The following is a 19,197-nucleotide window of genomic DNA, read 5'->3' as shown; positions in this document are numbered from 1 at the left end:
TCATTGTAACAATGAATAGGGGCCTACCTAGTTTTACAGGAACAGTGTTGATCGTTCATCTAGTTGTCTTTTGTCTAAATCGTCAGGGGATGCGGTGGTTCACTTGTACTGTGTGATCGGTAGGCTTTAGCTTCTATCTTTCATTTTCCTCACGTCAGTTTGAGTCAGTTTGACAGCCTGCACACTAAAAACTCCTGGGTTATTTCTTCAACCCATTTTCTGGGTTAGTTGTGTTGGGTTAAAATTAATCTCTCTCTCAAATTCAAATTCAAATTAACTTTATTGGCATGAATGTATAGCAACCACCCCGCAGTTCTGGAATTTTCTCACAACAGTCGTTTTAAATAACCGTCGCTTCGCGCTCCATCTGTTTTGGCCTGTGCTTCTTTGGTGCAACTTCGTTGTGTATTCAAGGTAAGCGAGTATTTTCAGTGTTGATGTAATGTAAACTTTTCTGTGTCCATGTCCCCGTTGCTAGTTTAGCACCATTTGCTGAAAAAATTACCATGGCTTAGTTGCTTCGTTACTAGCGTTAGCCGTGGTAATTCCGTGGTTGCCATGTACATCCAATTAGTTTAAAGTCCGTGTAAAGTCACACATAACATGACACAACCAGTGTTTGAAGACTTGAAGCCTTAAATTCAAACCAGTTATTGAATGTTGCCGAATGTCTGAAAGAGAATGTTTGAGAGTTGTATATTTTTCTATTTTTTATATAGAATTTAATTCAATGCAATAAAAATGTAAAAGTGCTTGAAGTGTGTAATATTGTCACATGTCTACCTTTGTTCTGTTTTCCAGCCACTCATCTGTTTCCATGTTTCTGTCATTTAGTTCATCTGCATCACCTGTGTTTGGTTAATTACCATCAACATCATCTGTTCCACCTGTGTTCTGTTAATCAGTGTTCATCTGTGTTAGTATTTAGTCCCTTCAGTTCAGTCAGTCTTTGGCCGTTCTACTTTATAGTCTTGTTTAGTGTGTGTACATCCTGTCTGTACCTTTTGGAGTTACTTTATTAGTAAAACGTTTGAATTGGAACTTTGTACTCCTCCTCTTCTTCTGCCTGCACCACACCGTGACAGATATAATGTAAAACAAAGTTTTATTTTCTTAAATAAGGCATACTGGCATAATCCTGGGTTAAAAAGGGACCAACTAATTTCTGGGTTATTTCAACCCAGATATTGGGGTTGTTCTTTTGACCCAGAAGTTGGGTTATATTAACTACAATGTTGGTTTTTTTAACCCAACATTTGGGTCAGGTATTTAAAAAAATAATAACAAATAACCAAATTTTCTGTATGAATAATGCAACTGCAAAACTGTCTGCTTCTTTCTGACATCGCTTTTTTCCAACAAATTTGATAATATTGCTCCAGGGAGTGCAGTAATAGACAGTGGCAGCGACGACAGTTTGTCGGACTTAGCAACAGTAACTAAGGGGGGCGGGGCTTAGCCAAGGGTCAATTGTAGCTTCTTTTTTCAAATGAACCAGAACTACACTTAACTGCGGCTTCATGTAAGAGAGTTTAAAGGCAAATACCAATATTATCTATTATTGAATGGTTTCTTACATATTTGCATTATCATGGTAACACTAGCGCAATAAAATATATTGAATCATAAATGTAATTTCTATGTTAAGAAAGGGAATATAGCTAATCTAAATACTAATCAATATTAGTCTGTAACCATTAATATTTATTCAAGTTGTCTCAGGATACAATAAAACTAGAATAACTTATTCCCATCCAGCAATTATGTAAACCTAGATTGTTGAATTTTTTTCACTCATGTAATTAGTGTACAGTAGACTAGTAGACTGTTATCTAAAATTTATGCTTTAGATGTGTTTACTGCCTGATGTGTAACTGTTCAATCACTGTGTATCCTTACTAAAGGGTTAATAATTATTTGCATGCATGCATGTTTGGATGTCCCTGCAGGCGAAGAAACAACAAGCACAACATACACTGCTACTGCTCTACAGCCTGCAGACACCCCATCAACTGGAACATATCCGCCCTGTCTGAAATGGTGAGGTCGGAGTTAGTCAGCAGAAGGCCATGTCAGGTAAAATCAGACTTTACATTTCCAAAAAAAAGAGAATGAGAGAAGTTGCTACCAACACTTTTACAGAAAATTAGAGAATGGAGAGAAAATCAAGAGAAGCTGGGTGGCATATTTCAAGAAAAAGAATAGTTCAATAGAGTAGTTTTTACTGCTTCTGCAAGCTGTTTTACAAATCCCATAAGAATAGTCCAGAACACTTGAACTGGAGACTCATCTTGACAAGGGCCAAACAATAAATAAAGTAGAATTGGCACCTCTGGAGGAAATGATGAGGTGGCGTTAAGTCCTGACCAGGGCCGGTATTTATCAAGCTTCTCAAAGTGCCATTTTAGTCTTAAGTGCTGAGAATTCATGAAATTTACTCCTACTTTTACACTTAAAAATAAAAGCAAGTTATCACATTTCTCAAAGCTAAGAATCACTCTTATTCTCCCAGTTATTTAAGACAGCTCGAGAGGTCTCTCAAGTGGTTAGGAGTTGCCAGTAGGGCTTGTGATGGCACTGTGGAGAGGAGAGGAAGAATTCTGACAACACGCAATTAATAAGACGGGGTCAGACCACGCAGGCATAAACTTAGTCAGCGAGTTGGTGAGGGACGTCATCTCACCACTGACTTTACACAGTAATGCGTTTTCAGATAAACTGAAGGAGATGACGCTTTGTTTATTTGCCACAGGACAAACGCGGCAGTGCTGATGATTTTGGCCCGTCACAACCATCATAATTATTATAATATCATAATTATAGAAACAATTTTAGCACTTACAGCTCCACACACTGTCACACGTTTCATCGACTCCCCAACAAGACCCACCCATAATTTGACAGAAGCAAACACAGTTCATATAGCCGGCAATACAGGAGCGCATTTGATGGCGCTCATATAAAGATATACTTTGTTTTATCTTTCATTTATTAGTGTGAAGGCCTATATCATAATGTATTGTCTTGAAAATTCTTTATTGTTAAATGTGTGTTGAATATAAACTCCTCTTAGGAATTTCACATTCAATGTGAATTTATCTGAGAATATTCTTAAAGAAGGAAATCTATTTAGTGATTGGTCCTTCATCCAAAATCCTGTTTGCGGCACAGCAAAATATCGTAAATCAGCACTAAGACTAACACTTAAGATTTAGTCTTACACTTCACTCAAATTAGGACCATGATGCTTGATAACTAACTTTTAAGCACAGCTTTGGGCCAAGAATTTTTTTTCTCTTAAGTCAGTTCTTAACAGTGTTCATATGAGTAATTCTGAGAAGTTTGATAAATACGGGCCCAGGTTTGATGACATAATTCATTCAATCAGTAATTTTGCATCATAATGCTGAAAATGTTTCTTTTTGGTGGTGAAAAAGACATCAGTCTCTATAGCTTTGGTGGCAAATTAATTTCTTTTGTGCCCTGTCTAAAACTGACAATGGAAATTCAAGCATTTTCTTATTTCACCTGGTGCCAAAAAAAGTAATTTACAGCTGTTCTAGAGGAAAATATACAGAAAATGTATTACAACTAAAGTGTAAAAACTCCATCTTTAATACAAAAATTTGTGATAAATGTAGGATATGGTACTTATGATCACCACTAATGTGATTTCCACAGTATGCTTTTCCATGATGTGTTATAATGCATTAACTACCTCACTGTTAACAAAACATGGCAAATCAGGGCTTGTTGCCTGTAGCTGCAAATTACAAGTCAGCTGCTGATTACATGTGTAAAAATAAAACACACATGCAGAGGCTGTACTAAACCCCATTAACGGAAGATGGTTTAGAAGATGATGTCTCATTATGAGGCATTCCCTTGTTTCACTTGTTACATGAAAAAGCTAATTGAAGGTATTGTATTCATGTGTTTCTCAAGATTAACACCTCTGAAACACCACACAAAGAATTTCTTAATTTGTGGGACCTGAGTAAGGCACTTCTCAGATGTTGTACAATTGTTTTACAATAGTAGCATAATACAATGACAGCGATGTTACATAATCTATTTAAATAGACACAGCAGGTGTGTTAAGCAGGTAATGTAACATTACAGCTAATTAAGCTACCTATTAGCCATACATCAGTTTGCTAGAGTCACACCTCTGAACCCACACATCAAAATTTCTATGTCCCTCCTCAATGGTAAATGGCATGTGGGACAGTGCATTTCATGTCAATCTAAGAGCTTGCTATTAAGTAAAAGTCCACTGGGAGAGATGCAGTTGCTTTTGTTGATAAATGTTCGTGCTATTCAGATGTAATGTATTATCGGGGCTGCCAACTTTTCAATTTACACTCACCGGCCACTTTACCACTTTATTAGGTGCACCATAGTACCAGGTTGGACCCCCTTTTGCCTTCAGAACTGCCTTAATTCTTGTTGGCATACTTTCAACAAGGTGTTGGAAACATTGACTTTGGTCTAGATTGACATGATAGCATCACACAATTGCTGCAGATTTGTCAGCTGCACGTCCATGATGCGAATCTCCACCACATCTCAAAGGTGCTCTATTGGATTGAGATCTGTGGAGGCCATTGGAGTAAAATAAACGCATTGTCATGTTCAAGAAACCAGTTTGAGATGATTTGAGCTTTGTGACATGGTACATTATCCTGCTGGAATTAGCCATCAGAAGATGGGTACACTGTGGTCATAAAGGGATGGACATGGTCAGTAACAATACTCAGGTAGGATGTCGCGTTTAAACAATGCTCAGTTTGCACTAAGGGGCCAAAAGTGCGCCAAGATTTGTTGTTGTTTACGCCAAATTCTGACCCTACCATCTGAATGTTGCAGCTGAAATCGAGACTCATCAGACCAGGCAACGTTTTTCCAATCTTCTGTTGTCCAATTTTGGTGAGCCTGTGTGAATTGTAGCCTCATTTCTATGTTCTCAGCTGACAGGAGTGGCACCTGGTGTGGTCTTCTGCTGCTATAGCTCGTCTGCTTTAAGGTTTGACATGTTGTGTGTTTAGAGACTGTATTCTGCATACCTTGGCTGTAAGGAGTAGTTACTTGAGTTACTGTTTACTTGAGTGACTCTTTCTGTCATCTCGAACCAGTCTACCCATTCTCCTCTGACCTCAACAAGGCATTTTCATCCACACTACTGCCGCTCACCATTCTCTGTAAACCCTAGAGATGGTTATGCGTGAAAATCCCAGTAGATCAGCAGTTTCTGATATACTCAGACCAGCCTGTCTGGCACCAGCAACCATACCACATTCAAAGTTAATTAAATACCCTTTCTTCAGCAAGTTGTTTTGACCATGTCTACATGCCTAAATGCATTAATTTGTGTGACTGGCTGATTAGCTAATTGTGTTAACAAGCAATTGAACAGGTGTACCAAATAAAGTGGCCGTTAAGTGTAATTTGGAGTAAGATTCAGTGGATCAGTGCATTTTATGAGCAGGCCTTATGTGACATTACCCACCGCAGGGGTCTGGGTTATCACATAATTTATTTATTTTTTAAGTTTAGAACCCAAATTTGCAATTTCTGCATGCATGGATAGGTGAAAAGCCAAGTCAATAATCATGGTCAGCAATGATTATGGTTGATCAGCGCATTTGCCAACCTCCAGACATCATCTTTTTATAGAATATAAACAATTTTTTAAAAAGCATTGTAGAGCCACCATCTCATTGTCTTAAATGTAATACCATAGCCTTGGAAGATAATCTGTCTTACCTTCATGTATGCATACTTAACTGTTACATGTTAAGATGGTAAAAACATCAATTAATCAACAACAGACAGAGATACATTCATCAAACTTGCAGTTGTTGGTGAAGCATCGTTTTAAAAAATTTATATTGCAAAACTCTACTAGTTTTGTTACCACTCTGTCACAAACTGTCTGCAATTCACAGTGCAAGAGTGGTTCCACTTGATTACTACACATAGCTGAGACAAAAAAAGTGTCATGGTTTAGGGTATTGAGTTTTGTTGTTTTGTTTCCTGTTTTATTTTGAAAGTATTCTGCCTCTTGTGTCTTGTGTAACTTGTGCTTCCTGTTTGAGTTCCTCGTTGATCGTCTGGTATGCCCAAATACGTTTCACCTGTGTTTATCATGATGCCTTATTAATCATCTCCCTCTTGTGAATTTAGGTATGTGTCTTCGTTTCATGTCGAGTGTTCCTGTCCATTTCCTGTGTCCACAGCCAGTGTTTGAATTTATTTATTTATTTTTGGCCACCAGGCAAATGCAAGTCTTATAGTCACTGCATGCAATGCAAGTCTACCCTTCATATCTCTGTTTTCGGCCTCCACCACCTCCTGAGGATAATATCTGACTGCTAAATGCCAGCCAACACCTAGTCACTAAAATTGTCTGTTTGGTCCCGAGTTCCTTGTATTTCCTGTTTGTCAGAAGATTTTTAGAAAAAGTCAAGCTTCACATCCTCTCTGATGAATGTCACTGTACTGCCAATATATACATTCGTTTCACTACAGACAATCATTGATTCTTGACTTTTCACTATCATGGTTTGCCTCTGCGACAGGGTCATAAAATATTTGGGGAAACATTTTCAGCTCTTATTTGCAGTTAAATAACAAAGGTAGAGATTAGAATACCAGCATTCTGCTAAGCCTTCCTGTTTCAAATGATTCACTCAGTGACTCACCCCAAAGCTTAACAGGTCTGGAGATAGAGCGGCACCAAAGGGCCTATGGTGTGACTCACACTGAGACCCTACTGGTCTACTCTTAGAGCAGCACGACAGGGCTGACAGTCATGCGTCACAACACCAATATACCTTTCGTGCAATAAAAATATTAATTACAGATACTTACAAAAGCCAGTAGCATATTACAAAGCCTGGAAAAGAGCAGTCAGAGGGATGTAATGTAATCCAAAAGAGGAGGTTTTGAAAAATAGATAAATAAGGATATCCTGTCCTCTCTATTTGCTGTCATTAATTTCCTTTCTCTTTAATCCTTTCTCTGTTTCCAGCCTCTTCAGTATGGGTGCCATTTTATCATTAAGAAGAATTTCAATGCTGGTTTTGACACTGAAGAGGTTGAAAATGTATATTCATAGGCATATGACGGACCACAGCCTTATAATTATGAACCTTTTAGGTGTCCAAGAGACCAGGAGCAGACTGGGGTTAGAATAATTAATGACCATAGGATTGAGTTGTGGTGTGAGAACCAGTGGAGAACTGGATAGGTGTTCTGTTGAGTGACAGGCTAAAAATAGCTAATAATAGCTGTTCTGTTCATCACAATATTGTAAAGTTTCCTATCACTTATCAGGCTGTAACAAAACTACTATTGGTTGTCTAATACTGGCAGGAGTATTGATACTTAGCACCTTGTATCGTATATGGCATTTAATTTGTTAGTTAGCTAATGTTAAAAAATGATTTAGGATGAACAGTTCACCTTTTTGCTGAGCTGAAAATCTCACAGATCCATGACCATTAATCTGCCATGGACAGTGGACCTGATGAAGCTGACCTGAAGGAGCTGCACCAGCTATCGGCCTCAAACAGGTTTGTTTTCAGATGCAGCAGTAGTCCCATTTCTTCACTTGCACAACACACACCCAGGCACAGAGCTGGTCCTTCTCCTGTTAGTAAAACTGTGGACCAGACATCCTTACAGGCTGGAGTTTGTGCAACCTGCAACGGAAAACTCAGACTCACTATCACCTCCTACTAGTGTTGTAGTCAAGACCGCCCAAACTGAGACCAAGACAAGACCAAAACAAGACCAAGACTTTTGGGGGCTGAGACTAAGTCGAGACCAAGACCAGTTCCCCACATTACATGACACACAATAAAATGTGGAACAAGATCATTGGTACTTCACAAATTGATCTCATAAATCCACATTCCCATTAAAACACCCACATACAAAAACTAAGAGCTGAAATCAACGTAAGCATCTTTTCCATGCTTACCATCCACTTAACATTAGAGCTGGGCAATATGGCCAAAAATGTTATGACAATAAAAAACGTCATACCATTTGATATTGCTAATTAAGACGATAAATGCCAAATCATTATTTCTTTCAAAATAAATACAGATGGTTATTGTGGTTCATTTATTCAGAATAAACACTTGATGCCAAACAGTGGATCACTTGATAAATCTTAGGTGGAACATTCAAAACTACTGTGATAAAACGTATTTTCAACAAAAATGCATGACTTAAATTAAGTAAAATATGTTTTTCAGTCCCTTTTCCTCAACAAAACAGATATCTTAATAGAAAAAATTAAGTGCTAATTAATTTGTGATTCAAATGAATTAAATCAAACACTTATTAAACAATTAGGAGTGTGTATGAAGGGGCTAGGGAGGGGTGACAGCCGGTAACGGTAACAACACATATTTAATTAGTGTTATTAGTTGCATTTGAAGCAATAAGTTTTATGTTAGGATGTTAACAAATTAATCAGACAATGCAAAAGCAATTTATTGATAATCCAAAAGCTATGGTCTTGACTGGTCTTGAAATAAAATCCTGTCTTCTATGTTCAAGACCTAGCCAAGACCAAGTACAAATCTGGTCGAGTCCGATTTAGGTTAATTTACTAGCTTGTGCACCTAGCTAAATAACTGGCAAGCAACCGAAATTAGTGCCCTGAAACATACAGTACATACATAGGTAAGCTTGCTAGCTCTGCTAACATCACGTACACATAGCATACCTTTCTTTATGCTTTCTTTCTAAGTGGCAGGAAAAGTTAATAACGTGGTCCCAGCAGTCTCTGTAAAGTAGCACAGCAGAATTTACAGATTGCTGTGTGTTTTCTTCTGGACGCTGTTTGACAGGTTAATTCTTTATAGTTTAGGTAGCTAAATGTTATTACGAAGATTTTGTTGACATATCCTCTTGCTCCCAGACCACATCTTCTGCTGTCTCACTCGTTCACTTTCTTGGAGTGCGTGTGAAGGGGGACAGCGTGGACAGGTGACAGTTTAACCCATTTTTAAGTTTTACATCCAATCACAGTTAGGATGTTAAATAAATCAGACAATGAAAAAGCAATTTATTGATATTCCAAAAGTTATGGTCTCGACTGATCTTGAAATAAAGTCCTGAGCCCTCTATGTTCGAGACCGATACAAGACCGAGAACAAATGGGGTCAAGTCTGAGACCCCCAAAAAGGACCATCCACTGGACACGGAAAGTGCAATGGAATGATCATTCAAGTCGGAATTCCAAGTCGGAAACTAGGGCAAGATCCGTCTAGCCTGAGTTTGCCGACATAAACACATCTGACGTCACAGCACTATGGTGACACAGATAACTAACAGTAACCAGAATGACCTTTAGTGTTTGTGTTGTGAAACCTACGGTAAAAACGTTATAGTTCCCATTTCCATTGATATTCAGATGATTTGTGTTTGAGCGTGCAGAGACTACTCCTCTTGTCTTTTGCAAATGGCCTGACGGACTTGCACTATAAATATTACTGAAACCACTTTGACTGGCAGTAAGGATATTGGTCTTGTTGAGAAAAACTTGCCTATAAAACAACTTTAGATGCTGCACAAATAATGGATACTAAATGGTAATTTGATACCTTGTAGTAGTCACCTGCTATATTGGTTATTTGTGCAATTCTCTCGGGTAGATTAAAAGCATGTTAAAGCTTTCACTATTACAGGGCCAGCGCCTCTCAAGAACTAATTAGTGTCTCTAAATAAATGATCTCCTTAGTGATCTTAACAGTAAAGTCAGAAAATAACCCCCATGATGTGAGCAGGGTTATCTCAGTTTGGACTTCTTTACAAAGCTTGCGCTGAAAGACATGGGCATTTATTAGGAAGGGTGACTTGAATGTAAAATATTATTCAGTTGCATTATGGGAAATGTAGGATCAAGCTAACTAAAAGTCAGGATATTTCTGCCTCTACTGCTTCAATTTTGACCATCCTTTTTGAGCCCCCTTTTTTAAGACAGTAAAAGACTTAATCAGTAGATTGCACCTTTAAGGTTGAAATATAACTAATACGATGAATAAGACATTATAGAGACATAATGACGGTTAAAATGACTGCCAGGACGGAGCCATGTTTATGTATATACCTCTGAGGGTTGAGAAATCAGAGCATTCCTTTGGCAGAAAAAGTTTGGCACCATATAGCTTCCCTCTTCATGCCAGAATACCCCCTCTAGTCACTATATCAATGGCTTTGGATATTCATGAAGTCACAGGGCAGTCTTGGATAAGAGCCAGCGACTGTTCCATCTTGGCTGTCAATAATGGTTTGTTGACTTCAAGCCTACTGTATGTCAGCGCCGAGGGTGCACAAGCTGTAGCACAGTCCTCAGTTTGTATCCACTGTCAACTTACAAACAATCATAAGACATCATCTTGTCTGATGCAATAAAGTGCTGTCATTGAACCAATTTTCAATGGCACTTTCCAGGCTACACTGAAAGAAAGAAGAGGAAAATAAGCAGGAGAAGGAAAACAGCACTACACACTCATGCTCAGACTGAAGGTGGCTTGTGGCACCACTTGCATAGCTGTGCATTACTCTGTCACGAGGGTTAAAAAGCTGAATGTATTCCCTGCAAAAGCCTAAAGAGGTAACAAATGGATCAGTAAACCTTAAAGACAAGTTTGTTGTCGGCATTTATTGTAACTAGGCTGGGTAAAATATTACTGTACCCGCAGTTAGCAGTAACATGATCGTCACTGCTGGATAAATTGCCATAAAATGTCTCCTTTCCCTTCCCAATTCAAACACATGATGAAGAGCTGCCCATTAGAGAAAAAAAGCACAGGGAAAGAAATGTGAAGTTTAAAAACAAAAATTTTATTTGGTGTACAAATTTTTCCATTAATGTTGAAAAGACCAGGTGCGAATTGTTGCTTGGCACAAACATTTGGCCAATTAAGTTCCTTCTAATTTTTCGATCAACTCTTATCCAGCAACCAGCCAACTGTCATCAGATTCAGATTTAAATATGACTACATCCTGGTTGGTAAAATTTTTTATCTACATTTTTATGCTTTTATTATGCCTTTATCACAGACCAGAAATTAGGTAGGGAATTTTCACTATATCACTATATACTGTATCTGCTGTCTCCAGCTATTAGAGTCTTTACTATATACTGTAACTATATACACAAATGAATAGCTTGGGAATAAACAACTGAACAGAAGAATAAATATACATAAAAAATATTATGTTAAAATCAGTTGGACTTACACAGTGACAATAAGTCGCTGAGAGCTGTGTTTTAAATCAGACGGTTGTGTGCAGAAGAGGACATGAGTTCTTTTCTGACATATTTATTATGAATGGCGCTTTTAATTCAGTGGTTATGAATAACAAATTATATTACCCTAACACTATCTAAACACCAATCTTATTCTGAATGTCAGAGAGCCATATTGGAAGTTTTATCATTCCCTTGAATACAACCTGACTCAGTGCTCCTCCAAATATTTTATATCTGTCTATCGATCCGTGGATTTTATAGTCATTCTTCTCAACCAAATGACCCACAGGAGTCTCCATAGATTATTGATGTGACTATTATGTATGTCATCTTTGCCTCAGCTGAAGAATTAAAAGGGAAACACGAGGACCTATTAGCCTGTTGCACTGTCTCTATCAATGTGTGTGGAACAGAGAGAGAGGTGGCGTGTCTTCAGGTTAGAGGCCTTACCTCATTTCACTCAGTACACTGCTTGAACGGTGTCAAACGATTGGTCACGCCATGCCTTCCCCCAAGGCAGATTCACAGACAGCACATTCACACAGTGAGGTCAGAAGTAGCAGCTACAGTGTACGCAGCTTAGCGCTCGTTTTTTTCCTGCCTGCTGACTTGTCACTCTCTGCTCTACGCTACATGCCACTGGTCCGTCCCCTGCAGGAGAGAGGAGGAATTATTTAGGCTTCTTTCAGCTCGTTCAAAGCCTCTTCAGCACCAAAGCTTGTGCAGTGCTTCCCTGCAGTCTCAGACGACAGCTGGCCTCTTTACAGTTCCAGGCTAAACTGCAGGGGATCTGACAGCAGCAGGAAAGCCCCAAGATGGGCTGTGAGAGCCCAGCAGTGCCCGTCAACCTCAGACCCATCTGTGAGCTTAAATGAAGAAACTCCCTGTAAAAAAAGAAAACACCCACAACTGTGTAGGACAAGATATAACATTTACATTCCCTATAACCCTATAGTCAGTGGGGAAAAAAAGGAAAAATGCCGGAGAAACATTTAGAATAATTTGACACTATCACTAATTGCTTTAGTTTAGATGCTTCCCATTCAGGAAAGTGACCAGAAAACCATGCAGTGCTGACAAATCATTGTTGAATCCTCACAGTTGGCAGCTAATATACAAATACCATGACAAGAAAACAAATTATTGGCAGTGAAAACCTAAACTGGCAGAGCCTATTGCAAGAGCTTCAAGCTTTGACCTGACTGTATTCTTCCTGTAATACTGTAAATGTTGCATCACCTCATTCGCTTCGTTTTTCCAAGTGCTAAATGTTTTTCATTGTGATAAAAGAAGGACAGGACCTATTATGATCTACTGTTCCTTCACACAACAGATTAACAGGCAGCTAATGCATACTGGAAAAGCCGTAGCTGCCTTTACTCTTCAATGACTGCTTTAATAACATCAGCTAAGCTCTAGTATTTTTATATTTGTTCTTTTAAACACCAAGTAATTGACCCCTTATAGCAATCAATAAGATTCAGAGGATATCTCCTTCGCACCCTCTGTGGCATCACACCATTTCTTTCAAAAGGTAGAGTAAGGAAAACAAGTCCTAGTCTTTACAGTCACAAAAGGGCTGTGTTAAGAATACTGTGTTGCTACAAAACACCTAAAACAAGAAGAACCATCTTCATTTTCATTTCTTTAAGAACACTCCTTATTTACACAAATATTAAAATGTGGTTTACTTTTTCTTTCAAAAAGTAAAATTCCTCTTTTCTAAACGTTTAGAGCACATTTAACAGAATGTTTGAAAACATAGAATAACTATATACAGTATGTGCGGACATCACGTGTTTTGCTTTTATTTGTGTGGATGTCATGATTCTGACTGTTCTACTAAATTTTAATAATTTGTCTGTGGTGTCTGACCTGTTTGGCAAGGATACATATTGAAAATGGGTTTGATCAACAAAACAACCCTGTTTTTGGGTCCACTGAGGGACCCTGACAGCAGGGAAGTCAGTTTTATCCATTAATGCCTTTTTGTTAGTTTCTGAAAATTTTAATGGTGTAATAGTGTTATTCGGAGTGAAAATCTAAACAGCCTGTTTATTCTAATCTGCAGTCCTTTTTTTACTGCCCCATTAACGAATTTGGATTTAACCTAGAAGACCTTGAGAAATTTACAATTTCACCATTACCACAAACTCTTGAGTGTTCTGAATAAGGCCCCAAGGGTGACGGGATGATCGAACTTCTAACAATGGCATTAGAATATTTGTAGAGGCATAATTAGTTTATTACCTTTGAAAGTAAATGAAGACCAAAGTCTATGTCCATGCTAGCAGCTTTTTGTGGTTATACTTTGACACGCTGGTGCTTTGAGCTAAATGCTAATGTCAGTATGCTAACATGCTCACAATGACGATGCTAACATGCTGATGTTGAACAGGTATAATGTTTATATCAAATTCACCATCTTAGTTTAGCATGTTATAATGAAACAGTTTGGCAGGTATTTATACTCACAAACCAAAGTACTTAACAAATAGAAATTTTGACCCCACGCTACATTGTGGTCTCAGGAAAAATTACAACAAACAGTACCTATCACTAATGTCCCAAAAATAAAGTGCTAATCACAGCACCTCTTAAGTCTGTTTACAGCCAACAGTGTTTATTTCTTGGCAGAGGCTTGACCGAATCACAATAGCTGGATGAAGAGGGAAATGACTAGATGGAGCCTCTCACTCTGACCCATTAAATCATAGCAGCAGTGCTCTCATGAGCTCATGTTGAGCCTCGTCATCAAATAACCCCGCAGACGAATCCAAATATTGACAAGTATTTTGAGAAAAGCTCGCCCGCAGTACACTCTCTTCCTGTTTCTGAACTTATTTTTGAGTCTCCCTCACCTGCTTCTGATGTTTTTACTTCAGCGGTGCAGCAGGCATTCAATAAAACATCCCACTCTGAGGATATGTAGAGATTTATTGGTCCACATGGCCGACTGATGGAGGGAGGTATAGATAGGGAGACCTCTGAATGTCAATTGACAGGAACACACACACACACACACACACATAGTTCGACCATCTATCTCTTTCAAACACACACACACACACAAACGTTATCTGCTTCTCAGTGTTTCTCTCACGAACACAATCATACTCACCCACTCTATGCTTATCACTTGCAGGACTGACTCACACACAAACTGATTCTGTATTTCAGGGAGTGACAGGTGCATGTGCTAACATTCTAATCTACATACAAACGGCAGCAGCAATTTACCTTAATGTCACCAGCAATGTTTTCCTTGCTAGGCACAAAGATACACACGTACAAGTCTCAGTGGCTGTACAAGCATGCCACAAGTGAATAAATTGCCTCATTGTGTGTGTGATTGTGTGTGTGCCCTTTGTAGTAATCCATTCTCCAATGCAGAGTATTTTTAATTAGTCGGTAAAGCCTCGAGAGGAAGGGGAGGGGTCTTTGGGTGTTCGTCAATTTACAGCACAGACAGTGACATTAAACAAAGCCTCAACATCACACACACACACACACACACACACACACACACACACACACACACACACACACACAAATTAAGAGTACCAACTTTGTTTATGTACAGTTTGCAATCAAATCTACCATATTTTGTTGTAGTGGAATAGGTTTGAAACCCCAGCATGATCTCTGTGGCTTTATATCACACAAGGAAGTTTCCCTTTCAGAAGTGTTCAAATGAGTCTTACCAGAAAGACATCTTGTGGGTTCCACTGAAGTCTGTGGAGCGCCCAGGGAAGCATGTGGAGCAGTAGATAAAATACTTCCTGAGCTTGATTGTGACACAACTACTGTTATACTTATGTTACCTGCTACCGCCGTCCCAGTGTGTCCTGTGTGATGCTGACATTCCTCACATTTCTTTTCATCTTCTCAATGTTTTGTCTTTCTTTTTTTTCATTGTAGTGATGAACAACGTTTATCACCATGTGAGCTGAAAGTGACATATTGTTAATGAAGTAATTGTTCTTTCCCAGCTAGCTCAGGTACAAGATCAATCCTCTGATCCTTGCTGTTACCTTCATGTAACTTGTCACACAAGACATAATGTTGAGAGGATTTTGTAACCGGATGACTGTCATCTTTAAAATTGTCAGTGTTTGGCTCAAAAAGCCACGGAAGGTAGATCTTCAGAGTCCGGTCCTTGGCAGCCTGTATGTTCTCAGGTGTTGGAGAAGCAAGACGGCCTTAATTTGGGTGGAATGGTGTATTTTCTGGCACTTTCACATTGGTGTGGTTTACAAGACCTCGTGCAAAGTCATAGACTGATATATTGGGCATATGTTTCCACCATAGAAGCATATCAGCAAAGTCTCTAGGGCCTTCTGCTCCGATGTTAAACTTCAAGCTGTACACTACACTGCAGGGACTCATGATGGCAGCCAAACCACCTGAATGAATAGAAGAAAATCTAACTATTAATAAGGAGTGTCTAAATGTAGAGTTAATATACACTGCTCAAAAAAATAAAGGGAGCACTTAAACAACACAAAGTAACTCCAAGTCAATTACACTCCTGTGAAATCAAACTGTCCACTTAGGAAGCAACACTGATTGACAATCAATTTCACATGCTGTTGTGCAAATGGAATAGACAACAGGTGGAAATTATGGGCAATTAGCAAGACACCCCGAGTAAAGGAGTGGTTCTGCAGGTGGTGACCACAGACCACTTCTCAGTTCCTGTGCTTCCTGGCTGATGTTTTGGTCACTTTTGACTACAACCCACACAAGTGGCTCAGGTAGTGCAGCTCATCCAGGATGGCACGTCAATGTGAGCTGTGGCAAGAAGGTTTGCTGTGTCTATCAGCGTAGTGTCCAGAGCATGGAGGGGCTACCAGGAGACAGGCCAGTACATCAGGAGACGTGGAGGAGGCCGTAGGAGGGCAACAACCCAGCAGCCGGACCGCTACCTCCGTCTTTGTGCAAGGAGGAGCAGGAGGAGCACTGCCAGAGCCCTGCAAAATGACCTCCAGCAGGCCACAAATGTGCATGTGTCTGCTCAAACGGTCAGAAACAGACTCCATGAGGGTGATATGAGGGCCCGACGTCCACAGGTGGGGGTTGTGCTTACAGCCCAACACCGTGCAGGACGTTTGGCATTTGGCAGAGAACACCAAGATTGGCAAATTCGCCACTGCCCTGTGCTTTTCACAGATGAAAGCAGGTTCACACTGAGCACATGTGACAGACGTGACAGAGTCTGGAGACGCCGTGGAGAACGTTCTGCTGCCTGCAACATCCTCCAGTATGACCGGTTTGGCGGTGGGTCAGTAATGGTGTGGGGTGGCATTTCTTTGGGGGGCCGTACAGCCCTCCATGTGCTCGCCAGAGGTAGCCTGACTGCCATTAAGTACCGAGATGAGATCCTCAGACCCCTTGTGAGACCATATGCTGGTGCGGTTGGCCCTGGGTTCCTCCTAATGCAAGACAATGCTAGACCACGTTGCACCACAGACTGTCCAGGAGTTGTCGGATGCTTTAGTCCAGGTCTGGGAGGGGATCCTTCAGGAGCCCATCCACCACCTCATCAGGAGCATGCCCAGGCGTTGTAGGGAGGTCATACAGGCACGTGGAGGCCACAATTAGCACGCATGCAGGCATGTGTGCTAATTCAGCAGGGATGATATTCAAAAAGCTACTTCATGTTCTTTTGTCATGTTCACAGGGAGAGAACAGAAAATTTGGCCTAATAGAAATTGTGACAAGAAGTTGTTAAAGTTACTGACTGGTGCGGCATGTTTTGGGGTCATTTTATAATTTAATTTTTTTTTATAATCAGTACCTTGTTTATTCTTACTTAAAAATGCAAATAAACCTTTCTCAAAGCACTTTCATTTTATTTTTCAAAGCATTTTTAACAAACACTTTCAAAAAGTGATGTGGACATGTCCGCAGCATCCCCAGTGTAAATAACACAGTTGCCAACCAAGCGTCAAACTTCGGGTTTCATCGGTGAGGACATATAGGAAGTCATTTAAACTGCAATTCATCGAGTGGCCACTAGAGGCTGGCTGCAGCAGGGTGTCAATCTCCATTGATCCCCGTGTTAAAATGCCCAACTTTACAGCAGAATAAAACATGTTTACAGCCTGGTTCAAAAAATGAAATTTAAATTATATTAAGCCTTAAAGTTCTGCAATATTAGGGTGTGGACGCTTTGACTGACAGGTGCCTGCTACCACTGTGACTGCTAGCCGACTGACTGCCGTCTGTTAGCTCAATTAACACAGTCAGTCACGGAGCTTTGTAGCTCAGCCTGTTTGAGCCTTTTGGACATTTCTTCATGCAAATACTGGACGAATAATGGCAGGCTGTGCGGTTAACAGTAGAGAACGACAATCTAAGAAGCCTGTGTTCCAGTTGGTGAGTGAAATTCTAGTATTGTATTTATGGGTTTACAATAATTAGCAGGTATTGGTGCCAGCATACATAGCTTGTTAGCTTAGCTTCTTATGCTAATTAGCCAGATACGAGCGGGCCTAATCTGTGCTAACAATGCTAAGTTCATGGAAGTGTGTTCTAACTGCTGTGTTTAAAGATTTAATGGAAGTTAGAAAGAAGAGAGAAGCCAAAATGTATGTGTTAGACATTAGGGTGATGATACTTTGAAGAAAAGGCGTCTGTGTGAAGTTGTAAAGTAAAGGCTCAGCTCTCAGTTAACATTAGCTGCTGTTGTGTTATCGTTAAACTTTATAAACAGTCTATGTTAGATTTGGCTTCGTACTATAACGGAGTCACTGTTCAGTTAGATACTAGTCAGATACTATTAGGATAAGTGGCTGCACCTGAACCGGAGGGATGTGAAGGGTTGAAAGGCAGATAGCGGCTGCAGCGCCCTGCCTGCTGGGAGTACTGTTTAAAAACAATATGACATTATTCTTCTGTTGTGGGGTTCATCGGTGAGGATAATTGATTCAAAGTACATACTGAAGGACATTTAGAGTCATCAATAATTTATTATTACACTTGGTAGAAGTAGAAATCCTTGAGATTCAACCAACAATCTGAGATGATAACCGCTTTTGATCAGTGTGCACAGCAACGTGTCTGAAAAGGACCTTAAGAGATGGATGCATTATTTGGTAGGACAGATGACATAGGCTACCTGCAGAGATTTACATCCACCCTTTTTATCAGAATATATGAGCGTTATCTCCCGCAAGGTGCATGCAATTCTCTGCAGGCATGCAGAACTCTGCACCTGTGGGCGAGGCTCCTGAGATTCATAAAGTTAGTTTAGTTAAGGCAAGAAATTAGGTGTGTGAGAGCCGCTTCTAAATTTGTTTGGGGGATTAGAATTCGCCAAAACAAAAATCAAGTAGTAGAGTTCAATATCAAATATAAAATGTCAGAGAGGTTATCATGCTGAGCCGATCTCAGAGTTAAGTAGCTTTATGGCAGTTAAACTGTTAACTGTCTACCCATTGTTGTCTTTACAGGTGCCAGAGGAGCTGACTGCAGAATACATCTTGATGTGATTAGCTGTGTCCAGCTCTACAGGAGAGAACAGCTCCAGCTTCCAGCGAAGCTCTTGAGCTCCTGCTTTGCTCAGCCTTTTCTTTTTACTCACAACACCTGAACACTACTGATGTGAAATTGATGTGTTATCATTATAATAACTCAACACATTTCAAGTCATACAAAACTACGACTACTAACCTTTTAATATTGATGTTTCCATGAATGCAAGATAACAGTTTAATTTATTAAACTATTGCTTGTGTATTAGGAATACCTTGTTATAAAATTGATAGACTATACATAAAATAAAATCACATTCTTCATTCATCATCAGTTTCCTATGTTAATTGTAAATAGTCTGATCTAAAATCAACAATATATTATAGTTAACAGCTGTAAATTATTTATAGGCTAACATTTTGCATATGTGTTAACAGAAA

The 19,197-nt window shown here is 39.5% G+C and overlaps 1 long non-coding RNA gene across 1 annotated transcript; it reads left to right on the top strand.

The window, feature by feature from the left end:
• Positions 1 to 325: 325 nt before the first annotated feature.
• LOC123957933 lies at positions 326 to 18,925 on the top strand. The gene is made up of 3 exons (XR_006821939.1): positions 326 to 414; positions 1,950 to 2,076; positions 18,736 to 18,925. It is a non-coding gene; the product is annotated as an uncharacterized LOC123957933 (long non-coding RNA).
• Positions 18,926 to 19,197: the final 272 nt, after the last annotated feature.

This window comes from Micropterus dolomieu, linkage group LG19 (genome assembly GCF_021292245.1).
Source record: "Micropterus dolomieu isolate WLL.071019.BEF.003 ecotype Adirondacks linkage group LG19, ASM2129224v1, whole genome shotgun sequence".
NCBI classification, from domain to species: domain Eukaryota; kingdom Metazoa; phylum Chordata; class Actinopteri; order Centrarchiformes; family Centrarchidae; genus Micropterus; species Micropterus dolomieu.
This window is presented reverse-complemented; position numbering and strand designations above follow the sequence as displayed.